This window comes from Lactuca serriola, chromosome 6 (genome assembly GCF_051521515.1).
Source record: "Lactuca serriola cultivar US96UC23 chromosome 6, Lser_US96UC23_V15, whole genome shotgun sequence".
NCBI classification, from domain to species: Eukaryota; Viridiplantae; Streptophyta; class Magnoliopsida; order Asterales; family Asteraceae; genus Lactuca; species Lactuca serriola.
This window is the reverse complement of record NC_136413.1, coordinates 109,946,014-109,960,661: the sequence shown is the minus strand read 5'-3', so window position 1 is coordinate 109,960,661 and position 14,648 is coordinate 109,946,014.

Below are 14,648 nucleotides of genomic sequence, written 5' to 3'. Positions count from 1 at the left end.
GCTTATACATGTATACATACTAGAATGAGTACCACAAGAAGAACAAAACTAAAGTATTTAAAGGTTGGACACCGTTGTCAAACCTGAACAGTTATGTAATCATAGCTAGGATAAATATAACCTGATCAACTATATTCATTCGAGATGTGACCGGCATGTGTTTGGGAGTGATGTGGTGTTGCAACAGTCTTAAAACTTACCTGAACACTAGTCAAGAGAATACTAGATCAAGTACATTAGACTTAGAATACTATAGGAGTATTCTATGATACTATAACGCAATAACGAGTTTAAAACATACAAAGTACATTACGTTAAAATACTATAGGAATAATCTTAGGCACCATACAAATAACTTATGTGATAACTTAAAAGACCCTTACGGATAGGTTTATAATCTTGCAATGAAAACTCCCAAGGTTATATATAATTGGGATTTTATAGACATCGAATTTGTGATCTACGCTTCTGTCACACCCCCGAACCAGACAACGGAAACGTCTGGGGGCTTGTGCGTGATCTCATCCTTAAATATCATTACAGTGAATATAATTGAAACATAACATTATCATCATCACACATGTAATGTAACAACGTTCATTGTTTATATCGAGTATTTTGTTTCAATATTACATGCCAAAATAGTAAGAGTATGATGAAACAAAATATAACACAATATCCAGTAGTTTGTTTCGTTCATCCTGCTTCAACGGTCTCTTGAGAATACAAGTTATTTTGAAAAACGGTCAACATAAAAATGTTGGTGAGTTCATAAGCATGTTTGTGAAAATGATTTGTATAACTTTGAAACCACCAGAAAATCCGATATTTTGTGCAAACTGTTTAGTATGTTTGTGTCAGATCTTGTATTAATGCATGTATGTTTTTGTTTATTTGGCTAAAGGGGGTTAAAGAGAATGTAGAGATAATGTAAATAGCATGTAAAGAGAATGTTCCCAGACAACCCGATGTTGTCTGTAAAAGAAAAAGCTGCCATACCAACCCCCGAGGTTGACTACTGGTACGAGAATGTTTCCGAGTAATCCAAAAGAAAAGAGAAGGGTCTTCCGTACACTTCTTAACGTTAATTCCTCTAAGTGAGCCGTCATAAACGTACTAAATAATGACAATTTTGCCTGTCTTGACGTTGTTGGACGCCGGTTTTGATTTTAATTATAAGCTTTTCGTCACCCTAGACTGAGTTAGTCTAACTGTAGCGAACAGCTCAGTTGTGGGGTGTCATCCCCGTATAGATCTATACACAAATCCATGCTCTCCCTCCAAGAGATTCTGGTTATAACTACAGGCTACGATCGTACACTTAATAGGTGCCAACCGACAAAACTCACTCGATCCTTAATCAAATTTACGCGAAGAAAGGTATAATCTCATTCCATACCCGATGAACCATGTAAGTGAACCTCTAAGGCATCGCTAAACATGTAAATCATATAAAGGCCCAAATTGGAATGAAATTATATAACATGGGCCCGAATATATATATATATATATATATATATATATATATATATATATATATATATATATATATATATATATATATATATATATATATATATATATGAAAGGACAACTAAGGCCCATTTCACATGTAAGGTATTTACAGGCTCAAATAGCACACAAATAGTATCCAAGGTCCGTCGCACATGCTAATGGGTCAATGAGGCCCAATAAACATATAAATAGTATACAGGACCTATGACACACAAAAATGGCCCATTAAGGCCCAATAATCTAGAAAATGATCAAAATAATCCATTTGTTAGTTATCGTTGGTTTTGGTTCAAGTATTTACTAAAATAGCAAACGAAAGAAGAACACATATAAAACTCATTCCCAGGCCCAATAAACATGTAAGTGGACCACTAAGGCCCACTATATGTGTCTATTATTTCCAGGCTCAAAGGTATATGAATGTCTATCCTAATCCCAATATACATGTAAAAGGACACTAAGGCCCACTAAACGTGTATATTATTTCCAGACCCAATAAGGATATGAATATCATTATTAAGTTGTTCGTTATTGTTTTGTTTATTTTAGCTTGATTATTTACAAAGTTGATATAAAAAGCCCACTTTTGTAAAAATGACGTTATTGGCCCAATAAGCCAAAAATTTCCGATTAAGGCCCATTTTTTGTAAGAATGACACTTTAGTCTCCATTTTGTTCAAAATTTGTGTTCATGACTAGTTTGTGGTTAAAATAACATTTATAAACCCATTTTGGTCAAAATATCATTTTTGGTTTGATTTTTGTGGAAATACACATTTTTATGGTTTTGGGCTTTTTCGACCTAGTTTTTGGAAAATTTGTAGAAAAATCATCGTAAGTCGAAATTTGGATCCGTAAATTCTAGAATTTGTCTACTTTGTTCACAATTTTTCTCATAATTTTTAATGGCTTCTAACAAGTGTGAAATTGCTCACCTTCATAGGCTTGTCCGAAGTTATTTCAAATATGATAGGCAGTTTTGTAAAATTCGCCAAAAATTGTAGAAAAATTGTATGAAAATGTGAGAGTAGTTCTTTTAAAGGTATAAACCTGAACGTTTTGCATGTAAAACAGTTTTGAAAAATATTATCATTAATGAGGTTAGAACAGTTCGAGATTGGACCAAAAATTTTCTGTCAAGGGCTGTTTTATGAGTTTCATTTATAGATCTTAGAACACAACAGTCATTTTTGCTATTTAAAGTGTATAAATACTAGATCTACTAGTTTATATGTAATATACGTGATAAAACATACTTTTCTCAAAGTTCTTATGAAGATCCAAGTGATAAACTTCAAGTTTTTAACATATTTTTAGATTAATGAAGTAATTAACACATAATCACCAAATAATTCATGGAAAACACACATAGTCATGCATACACACATAGATCTACACAAAGCAACTTGTATTCTCCCCCAAAAACAATGAAAAACCAAAACAAATGGGGTATGAACTCACCTTTGCTTGTTGCTCACGGTTTTGAAGGAAGAAATGAAGAAAATTTGGTCCTAGCAAGCTTTCTTGAGTAGATCTTGAACTTAGATGGTTCTAAGAACATGATCCACAAAAATATGGGTGTAAGAGGCGATTTTTGAAGAGATCAAGAAGTAAAAATCTAGATCTAAGTAAGAACTTACCAAAGTTGATGATCTCTAAGAAGAATCTCTTGAAGCATACTCTAATTCTCGATTTTTAAGAGGGAAAAAGAGGAGTTTTCTTTGGAGAGTTTAGAAGATAATGTGTTGAAAAATGAAAGAGGATGGTGGGGGTTTTGGCTCTTATGGCCGTGAATAGAGAGAGGGAGGGGGAGAGATTAGGAATTTTGTCTAGATACATTAATCTTGTATGATTATATGGTGCCTATTGTGCATGGATGACCACCATGCAAAACTTAGGTGTCATGCTCTAAAAATCCCCATATTATCCCCCTTTTTTGTTTTTTTACAATGTGTGTGTGTGTGTATATATATATATATATATATATACACACACACACATAACCGAGAATGAGAGAAAAGAATAAGAGAGAAGAAATATTTGGGCCTTCTTTTGACTTGTTCGAATCTATGAAGCCCAATTAGAAGGCTTTACAGCCCATTAGGGCAATTGGGATCGTTTATGGCCCAACAAGGCCTATTAGAGATAAACGAATTATTTTAGGCCCACATGGCCTAAAAGACTCTAGTTTCATAACTGTGGGTCCAATTAGAGCCCAAATAGTCAAATTGAAGTTTATTGGTCCATTAGGCCCAATAAGAGAATCCTAGTCCATAGTGAACTTGAACCGCGATGTCTAGGGTTTTCAACTCATAGTTGAACATATGAGATGTATTGTATTAGGTTTTGACCTTCATTCAAGAGTTTGGATTCAAATGCATGACGTTGATTGAACATAGGGTATGATATACTTAGAGTATAAGTCTTACAATAGATGATGTGTTCATGAGAATAGAATTTCCTAGCAAACTGCCAGTTGTGACAGCTTCATTACCTGTTCCTTGTTTGGTTGTGGTTTTGGAGTAGGATCACTTATTGGAAGGTCTATTTAATCTTGAATTATATACAACTTGTATACATTGTACAATTATAGAAGGACTCTGTAAGGATCACCCCATAAACTTACCCTAAATCTCATTCTTACACGACAAGCTGAGATAGATGTAACCACTTCCTAATAGTAGATAATAGAAGAGTCCAGGAGGAACAAGAGCAAGTTCATGAGAAGCATTCAAAGAAGGATCAATAGAAGTAACCAAAACGTCTTACACATCACACTAATAAATAATAATCTTGTTAACATAATGAGCGAGTAGGGACACTACTCACATTATATGTTAGGATTGTTTTCTTACATGCAGCTAGTAACAGTTTTTCAGGCAATAGATATTCATTCAAGGATAGCCATTTCATATTCATAGAGTTTATTAAGTATACACTCTTTTATGAATTGTTTCTATAACCCTGTGGAAGTAAGGACCCGGTACACCCAGAACTAGGATACTCTTGTCTTTTTAGCTTTCGACTTGTGTCTATTGCTTTATGTCACACCCCAAAACCAAGAACGGCGGAAACATTCTGGGGCGGAGGACGTCATGTCCAGTATCATAACAATGCAAAGTAGTAAATAAGCAACAAAATCATCCATTGGATTAAAAGTATAATTTCATACAAGTATGTTCTTTAATAGTAATAAGACACCAAAAAGAATAATCAAAATAAAAGATGAGTCTTAAAGATGCTCCGTCTTCTCAAAACCTGGTCATCGGTACCTGTCTACTGGTGACCTGAAAATACAAGTTATTTTGAAAGCATAGATCAACATTAAAGCTGGTGAGTTCATAAGTGTTTAGTGTCATTGATTGTATAAGTTTGATGAAAATGTTTGTATTTGAAAAATGTAAATTTTTGTATTCGAAAAATGTAAATGTTTGTATATGTTTGAAAACTCCTAGAAAATCCTATATTTTCTACTAGTATAAAAAGTAGTCTTCTACCAAGACCCGACTATTTTGTAAGTTCGTCTCTTTGTAAAGTGAATGCTTTTCCCAAGTATGACTATCATTACCAAAATATAGTTTTATACTACCCTTTATGTGAGAAGATCACAATTTGAATATAATGGGAAAATGTACATGTGTACTACAGTATTATTTGTATTAATCACTGAAGTAATAACTACCATAAAACCGATGGTTTAATTAAGGCAAAATGTGATATGATTGTTACCATACTAATCTGACTATAACTCGACGATGAAAGACGTCGAAAGAAATGACATTTGGCACCTGTAGACTTGCAAGTCCCACTGTAGCGAACAGCAAAGGTGTAGGATAGACAATCCAGTATAAATCTATATGCAAACTCAGGCTCTCCCTCCAGGAGATTCTGGTTACAAAACGTAAAATAACGAAATGGTCGATGTGTCATGAAGTAGTATCTCACATTATGTTATCTCTGAATCTTGTTATAGTATACTTGTTATAGTAATAGTATTCTATGTATAGTATTCTCTCTATAGTATCCTTTGTATAGTATTCTCTGTTATAATATTCTATGTTATAGTATTCTCTGTTATAGTGTTCTCTGTCTAGTATTCTCTATTATAGTATTCTCTGTTATAGTATTCTCTGTTATAGTACTTGTACATGATAGTATTCTCCTAAACTATACCTATTATAGTTTACTAGTAAGTTATGTATATGAATAGATGAATGTATACCCTTGCTACCCAAAGGTACTGAACTGATTGAATAGAACTTTTATGTCTACACATGTATACATAATATATATATCTAATATTTAGACGACCTTCGGACAACTGACTGATACCCTAAGTCCACTTCCAAACAAGGAAAAGGAAATAAAGCGAGCTAGCAGTCTTAAGTCCTTTAAACATTATCTATATAACTATACACACACACACACACACACACACACACATATATATATATATATATACACATGCTTTTGACAGTATATATCAGTTGAAAAGAGGTTTTGTAATACATTTAAATAGTTTTGAACAATAAATAAACAATAATTTGATGTCAGTTTATAAAACGATTTAAAAGTAGATTGTTTTGAAACACAAATTGAAGCATATGAAATCCTTGTTTGAAACACAGTTACAAATCACATGTGATTGATCTAATAAGTAGCATGTTTTCTACTTGTATTCCCCCCTATAAAAGCATTTAAAATCATTTAAATGATAAGTTTAAGGGGTATGAACTCACCTGAAGTGTGTGATGCGAATGTAGGATCGGAAAAGGATGCTAAGTGTCAAGTGAGGACTTGAACACACACAATGATCCTAGTTAAAATATAACAAAACATATATGTATCTAATTAGTCATTTAACAACTAATTAACCAAGTTAAAGCACCCTAGGAGATGGAAACACTTTGATTAAAGTGTTATAGGTACCAAAGGGTTGCATCTAAAGGTTGTATGGCATGGCATTAGAGTTTATGGCCCAAGGATCACTCGTTATGGAGTTTACGGCCCAATGGCATTTCCCCATGATTTAATGGTCGTAAACTCATGGTACTAAGTGTCATTTGGTGTTTTGAGGTCTTATAAGTCAAGCTTGAGCATCCATGGATCAAGTCGAAGCCTTAGGAAGCATTATCGACACAATATAACCACCTTATAGAGTTTACGGCGTAAGGACCATTTCCTTATGTGTTTACGGACGTAAACTCTTACTGGGACATGTTTTCCTTGATGTTTAAGGTCCTAAACACTTCAAGGAAGGATCAAGACTAGCATCCAAGGCTTAGGAAGGGACTAAGGTTCATTTAACCCCACTTATAAGGGTTTACGGCCCAAGAACATCCCTTGGCCGTAAACACATTTGATCATGTGTTTCTTGATGTTTTCTAAGTGGAAACAAGTTCATTCTAAGCACACAAGAAGCTAGGGCTAGTGTACTTAAAAGATAGAAGCTTGATTTGGTGTTTAAGGTCCATGAACACTAGTGTGTGTTCTTGGTGTTCCTGGTGTTTTGAAGAACACTTGAAGATCTAAGTGAAAATCAAGAATGAATGGATGAAATGATGTATAAACACTAGATGTTAGGTTATAACAAAAAATCAACTAAAGAAACACTTATGTTTTCAGAAGTTCGTGTGAAGAGTGGGATGATACTTGAGAGAGAATGGTAAGTGTTCTTGAGTTTGGAAGTTAGGAAGTGAAAGAATGGAGAGTAAACTCATGCCTAAGGCACGAGTTTGCGGCCTAAAGAGAGTTCACGGCCCAAACCCTACTTGTTTCGCCATGAACACCAATCCAAGGTGTTGATTGTTCCATTGCTATTCCGACATTCTAGAAATTACTCCCTTTTATCCGTTCGATTCATGAATAATTAATAAAAATACTCAAACGGACTTTAAACCAGCTAAAAATTAACAGAAAAGTAGTTAACATTTAATTGAAGTTCTGGACTGTAGGGTTTGTATGAATGAAAAATTTGGGTTGTCAAACTTTAGACTTATTCCATCTCATCTTTGTATTCTTTTAGCAAATATGCCTCCTCGCAGATCAAACAGACGCACTACTCTGCTAAGTCCAACGCCAGCTCCTTCGCAAATCGATATGGCAGCTATAAACGCTGCGGTGACTGCGGATGTGGCAACAGCCAGGGCTCAATATCATCCTACCAGTTCCAGCGGAGGTGGAACACCTGTTCATGCTACCCAAAGTGAGGTCCATGTGCGCTTGAGAGAGTGCTCCTACAAGGACTTCATCAACTACAAACCCCTTTCCTTTAACGGAAATGGTGGAGTCATCGCTCTGATGCGATGGTTCGAGAAAACAGATTCGGTCTTCAAAATTTGTTCCTACCTAGAAGGGAGCAAAGTGAAGTTTGTTGTTTGCACCTTCTCCAACAGATCCCTTACATGGTGGAACAGCCATGTTAAGTCACTGACCCTATCAGTGGCTAACTCAATAGGTTGGGAAAACCTAAAAGAGTTAATGCTGAAAGAGTACTGCCCAAGGGGAGAAGTACAAAAGCAGGAACAAGAACTATGGGAACATAAGATGGTCGGCTCAGACATAGTGACCTACACTTATACGTTTTGCGACCTGGCAACACTATGCCCTGGGATGGTTACCCTGGTGAGCAAGAAGATAAAAAGATACATCTGGGGTTTAGCTGCCCTAATCCAAGGAGATGTATTGTCTTCTAACCCAGCCACATTTAGTAGTGCCAAATGCCTGACCCAACAACTCATTGGCCATGGAGTCTGCCATGGTGTAAAAGTCCTCATTTTCGAACCATCAAATGGAAAGGACTATAATTATAAGTCATGGAACAAGAAGAAGAAGAAGCAAACAACCCAAGAAACCCCGCAAGAGCAACAAGCGAGTACTATGTACGCCGCTACAATGCCTGCTACTCCAACACCTGTCGGTCGATACGCTAGAACCCTCCCAAAGTGTGGAATATTCAAATATCACCACACCGGAGTATGCCGGGAAATGCAGTGTCTGAACTGCCATAAAAAAGGACACACAGTCTGTTTCTGCAGGGCACCGGCTCAACCGATCTCCCAAGTCCCCTGTGTTGAAGAAAACCAAGCCTGTTATGGCTATGGTGAGGCTGGGTATAACCAGAGGGACTGCCCGATAACAAATAACTCAGGCGCGGACGGATGAATCCTGATGATCACCGTAGGAGAATCAACCCCAGAGTCGTCAACAAGCAGTGGTACGTCTTCGATCTATGTAATAACTTTAAAAATTAATTTATATTTATATAAGATTAAAACTAAGGGGAATACACTTAAAAGTAATCTTATTCCCTCACATATTGAAATAGGTCATGGTATTCAAGAGAACTAAAAGATCCATTTAAAGAAGCTACGATGGTTTAGCATATACATCAGGGTCGTGCATAACTAAGATGTTGCAGACTTAGAGTGAGTGATTCCGCCTTAATTCATGTTCCTTGTTTGTTTGTGGATTTGAGGCAGAGTTACTCAGTCGACTGTCTTATTCATCTTAAATATTCATAACTTGTATATGACAGGCGATCGTAGTGGTACCTAGGAGGATCATGATATTAAGTATCATCACCAGTTATCAAATAACTTTCATTTATATGTATGCGCACATAGCGGTACGATACATAGGAGTGCTAACATCAAAGGGAAAACAGAAAGCACTTGAACATTTACAAAGAGTACATTGTCAAACACACTAGCAGTACATTGTCAAACACACTAGGGATACATCATCATATAACAGACGTTTCTTTCAATTGGCCAAAACTTTGTTCAGTAAAGAGTTCGTTACTATCATTCGTCATGAATTGGCGTGGTCCTCACCATACTAAGTCTGTATGTTTCTATCGTCTCGATCGTCAAATTTTAAAAACCTTCGTCTTTCGTATTGATAGTCCGACCTAAACCCCGGTTTTATCTCTCGTATTCTAAATCCCGAAGTAATTGTGAGGAAGATTACTTTGTCTTCCAAAGCCTTATCGTCAGATGTCCGCAGACCATCACGAAATACCACTCGTCCAGCAGACCAAGTTCGAGCACAGAGGCTATAGACGAATACAGCTCAGCTATCACTATTTAGTGTATACACGAGGGTGGTATATGATTATGATTACGCAGATCTAGTATGTGTGTTTCCGCCCTATCTCCTGTTCCTTGTTTGGTTGTGGACCTGGGGCAGAGTCGCACATCCGAGCGTTTTACTAATCCTAATTATATACGACTTGTATATACGAGGTAATGATAGATGGACCAACTCTGAATCCTATGATGAACAGAAGGACAAAGTTGCCAGGTCTACGAGTGGGTATTCTGCAAATCAAAGGAGCGCTACCCCTATAGTATTGTAAGAAAGCTAATTTCGTGACGAAATTCCATCTAACGGGGGGATGATGTGAGAACCCGGAAAAATTTTTCTTTTAAGACCCATTCAATCAGCTCAATTGAGTGTCAAACTCATTAGTACCGAGTTCTAGCCCGGTTAAAGGTCATTCTAAGGATTTTTGAGCCTAATACACTTAAGGAATAAGTGTTAGTAAGTACCTGCTGGAACCATAGTGTAGTGATTCAAACCATAACCTCATCAAAATAAGTTCACGGCCATAAGACCATGAGTTTATGGCCATAAACTCATGTGTTCGTAAACTCAAGGGTATATAGATGATACTTGGCCATTTTTCTCATTATTTCCTTCCTTGGCCGATTTTCCTTCAAATCCTGTCAAGTATCATCAAGACTTTCTTCCTAGATCCTCAAAAGATGTAAGTATTGTTCCTAGATTTGTTGATACATCTCTTAATCTACTATCCTTCCATGATTTCATCCATAGAAATCACTCTTTTCTTAGATCTTCAAGTTTCACCAAGAACACCAAGAACACACACTAGTGTTCTTGGCCAAAATCAACCATTTCAAGCGCCTAGATCGGAAGTGCTCTACCCTATACTTCCTATCTGGTTAGTATACATGCTTAGAGACTTGAAACATCCACTTTCCGAAGAACATCTTGAGTTTACGGCCCGAGATCTCCCATGGCCATGAACTCAATATTGAAGCATGTATGGACCGTAAACCCTATAAGAGGCAAAGCTAGTGACCTAGAACCCTTCCTTGATGATTGAAGGACCTTAAACTTCACTCAAATACAAAAATGAGTATGATTTTACGGCCGTAAACTCATCAAAAGCCTTCAATGGGTTGGTCTTTTTAATCCAAGTGTAGATATATGTCATTTAGGACTTTTTGTGTCTCAGGACTACATATAGTTGCTATATATGTCATTTAGGACTTTTTGTGTCAAAGTGTTTCCTAGTCCCAGAAGGTGTTTCCTTTCATATAGTTGCTTATAATCACCATACTCATGCCAATATATGTCATTTAGGACTTTTTGTGTCTCAGGACTTCATTCGTGGAACTTCTCATCCTTACACGCATACCCATTTGAATCACCCACATCAGGTGACTTCATACCCCGTATTGAATCTTTTAACTATTTTAAATGCTTTAAAGGGGAGGAATACATGTTGAACACAATGAAAATTTTGTAATTGTTTGTTATAAACATCTTTCAAAATGTTGCTTATGTCTTCTATAAGTGATCAAAACATTTCAAAAACTATTTTACAGTTATGTTGCTTTATAGTTTAGCAAAACTACGTTTTTAAAGTACAGGTATAACATAGTAGTAAAATGAGTCTTTTCAATATCAGATCAAGTAGAATACTAGTAAACTATAATGGGTATAGTTTAGGGGTTCAATTCATACGAGATACAATACTCAATAACAGAATGAACATACTAAGATACTATAACAAGAGAAGGTACTAACATACTATAACAAAACGAACATACTAAGATGCTATAGCATGGCACAATTATAGGATCTAATTATACCAATGAATCGCTAACGCATTGTTCTAGACAAAAGGTGATAGTTATATTGGGTATACATGATTACATGATCATAATGTGGATGTTCACGGCTTGCAATTGATTGCAGAAGTCGCGTTTGGTTCCCAGAATCTCTCGACAGGGAGAGCATTTAGTATGTGATCTAGCCATCACATTATACCTTAATAATCAATTTAAGGCAATTAGTACAATAGTAGTTACTATATACAATACTACTGTACTTACATTTTACAAACGACAAACAGAACAGTCGAGTCTAGTACATTCAGTAGAAAAGGACCATAATACTAACCTTATGATTCCTTAATGTTTACATCAAAGGATATATATTAATAGGACCCGATAGGTAATAGGATGTGTGCTTTCCGCTTCATTTCTTGTTCCTTGTTTGGTTGTGGGCTTAGAGCAGATTCACCCAGCCTATTATCCATTCAATCTTAGTTAAATATATGTTCCGTATACATTAAGTCATCATAAGGGGTACCAAGTATGGGTCAAGTCATAGGACACTAATTCAATGCACAGTTTTCTAGTACAAAGCATACTTTTCAAAACAGAACTTTTGGTATACAAAACTAGAAACATACCAGTAAAGGGGTTAATCCATTTTATTAAACCATCATCTTTAAAGGACCTTAGGTAGTGAACTCTACAATACCTTAGCTTATACACCAAAGGTTATATATAATTAATATCCAATAGGTGGTTGGATGTGTGCCTTCTGCCTCCTTACCGGTTCATTGTTTGGTTGTGGGTTTAGGGCATATTCATACAACTGACTATATGTTCGATATTAGATTATAAATAACTAAGTATAAACTAAGTGATTATAGAGGGAACCATTGTGGTCACTATTTTATTATAAGAAATAATGGTTTTCTTAAAGAATCTTTGATTCACATATTGTGACAACCTGAAATTTATCTCGTCACAATAAACCCTTTTTCCGCTAATAAAACTTGCTTTATTAAATTGTTCCGTTAACCTTTTTGGATTAGGTTAATTAAATTGGGACTTTTTATTATGACTTCATGAGTGTCCAAATGAATTAGAAACACGTGAAACACCCTCAATATCCCCTTGAAACATTTTAGTTACAATCAAGTCAAATTACAACCATTTAATCGGGTATAACCATAAGCCCCATTTAACGTCAGTATCGGATAGATTTCCACTGGGCCACAAACTCAAATCCCTATATAAGGGTGAGTAAACCTCATTTACACCCTTTTCACTCTCTCTCTACCTTCTCTCTCTACAACTTGCTTTTGATCCAAAAACGCCCATTTCGAGCTCCATAATCGTAAGTAATCTATCCTACCTTGTTGCTTAACTTGATATACCTGCAAATTCGTGTTTAAATCACCCAAAACCCTCATAATCATGTGTTTACGGCCCAAGAACACTCTTGGAACGCAAACACTCATAAATGGGGTTTTGAAGCCCCAAAACCCTTCCAAACCACTTATGGAGCTTAGTTATGACTTAGCGGCTTACATGAAAGGACCTAGAACACCAAAATCTTATCATATGAGGAGTAAACATGAGTTTACGGCCCAAGAACACTCTTGGATGGTAAACCCCTCTTCATGAGCCGTGAACACCATTTAAGGTGTTAAATTTTCCCTTAAACACCTCCTATGGCTTGGATAAATGTCTAGAATCAACCACCATTGAAGTAGGGGCATTACACATCAAAGAAACTATGGACTTAGGAGTTTATGGCCGTAAACACCCCCAAGGATTGGTCCGTGGGCCGTAAACTCTCTCAATGAGGCCAAATGATGCCCTAACTTCCCCCTTTGACTTGGAATAATGCATAGAACCTTATATTCTTTCATTTAAGACCTTAAATCATGAATTGAAGGACCAAGTGAGAGTTTATGGCCATAAACTCTATGTTTACAGCCGTGAACTCCCTTAAATGGTTCATTTGGAGCCTTAACCCCTTCCTATACCCTAGAATTGAACCTAGCCTAATTCCACAAGTGTTGTAACACCTTGTAGCATCCAAAAACACACCACCCATGAGTTTACGGTCGTAAACTCATGTGGATATGGTCTTAGGGCCGAAATCTCCATAAAGAGTTTACTCTTGAAGAGTAAACTCCCTAACTAGGTGATATTTCTATATTTATACCCATTTTAGGCAATATTTAAGTACATTTTTATATATAAGTTGGTAATTTGTTTAGAATAATGGTACTTTTGAGTTTAAATGTTATTCGTAGCCAAAAAGAAGACATTTTGAAGAAAAGGGACTAAAAACGTTAAAGGAAGAAACTTTGGGAGTTAAAAGCTTAAAGGACAAGAAAATCAGGAAAAAGCGTCTTCACGTCGTGAGAACTGGAAGATTCACGACGTGAGAGTAAGTTCTAGAAGATATGTACGCGGGTGAAGGAATCCTTGCCGGGCACGGTTATCTTGTATTCACGACGTGAATATCTTATTATTCACGACGTGAATTATTAAAATCAGAAAACTATATATATCCTTAACCATTACGAATTGAAGGGACTTTTGGCTAGAGAAAGAGGTTCCAGAAGGCGATTTTTAGCAGAAGAAAGGTCTTGGAAAAAGGGTTTCAACACCAAAAGAGTGAAGGTCCATAATTTAGTTTACTTATTTATTACCTAGGAACATGTTTCATTATACTTTGATTTGTGTTAGTGTGTTAGTTGCTATTATGAGCAGCTAAATCTAGCTACTCTTGTTTAGCTAGATGAAGCTTCCAACTTATGAATAGCTTAATTTTATATGGATTTATTTAGTTGGTAAATTGCTTGTGTTTGATTTATAATTACCTAGCATGCTTGTGTTTGTTTCTTTAGTTGCTTAATTTTATGTTCTGTGTAGCTTAGTGACCATTAACTGCATAAACTTGTTTACCTAATGATTTAGTGAACATTAAATTTTTAGAGCTAGGATTGACCAATCATAGTTAGTAATTAAAGTAAATAAACTTAGTTATGCTAGAGAACGTAGATTATGACTATAATTGCGTTTACATAATAAATATTACATAGCATATTCATATTCATAATTGGTTATGTGTTTAATTGTGTGTGACCATACATAGTTTTACATGAATTAAGTAATTATTGGTAAAGTTATACTTAAATTGCTAATATAATTAAAACCAACTTGATAATCCATAATTATTAGCTAGTCATAAGGATGAAGTGGATTCGAACTAGAAAAGAGTATTTTTAC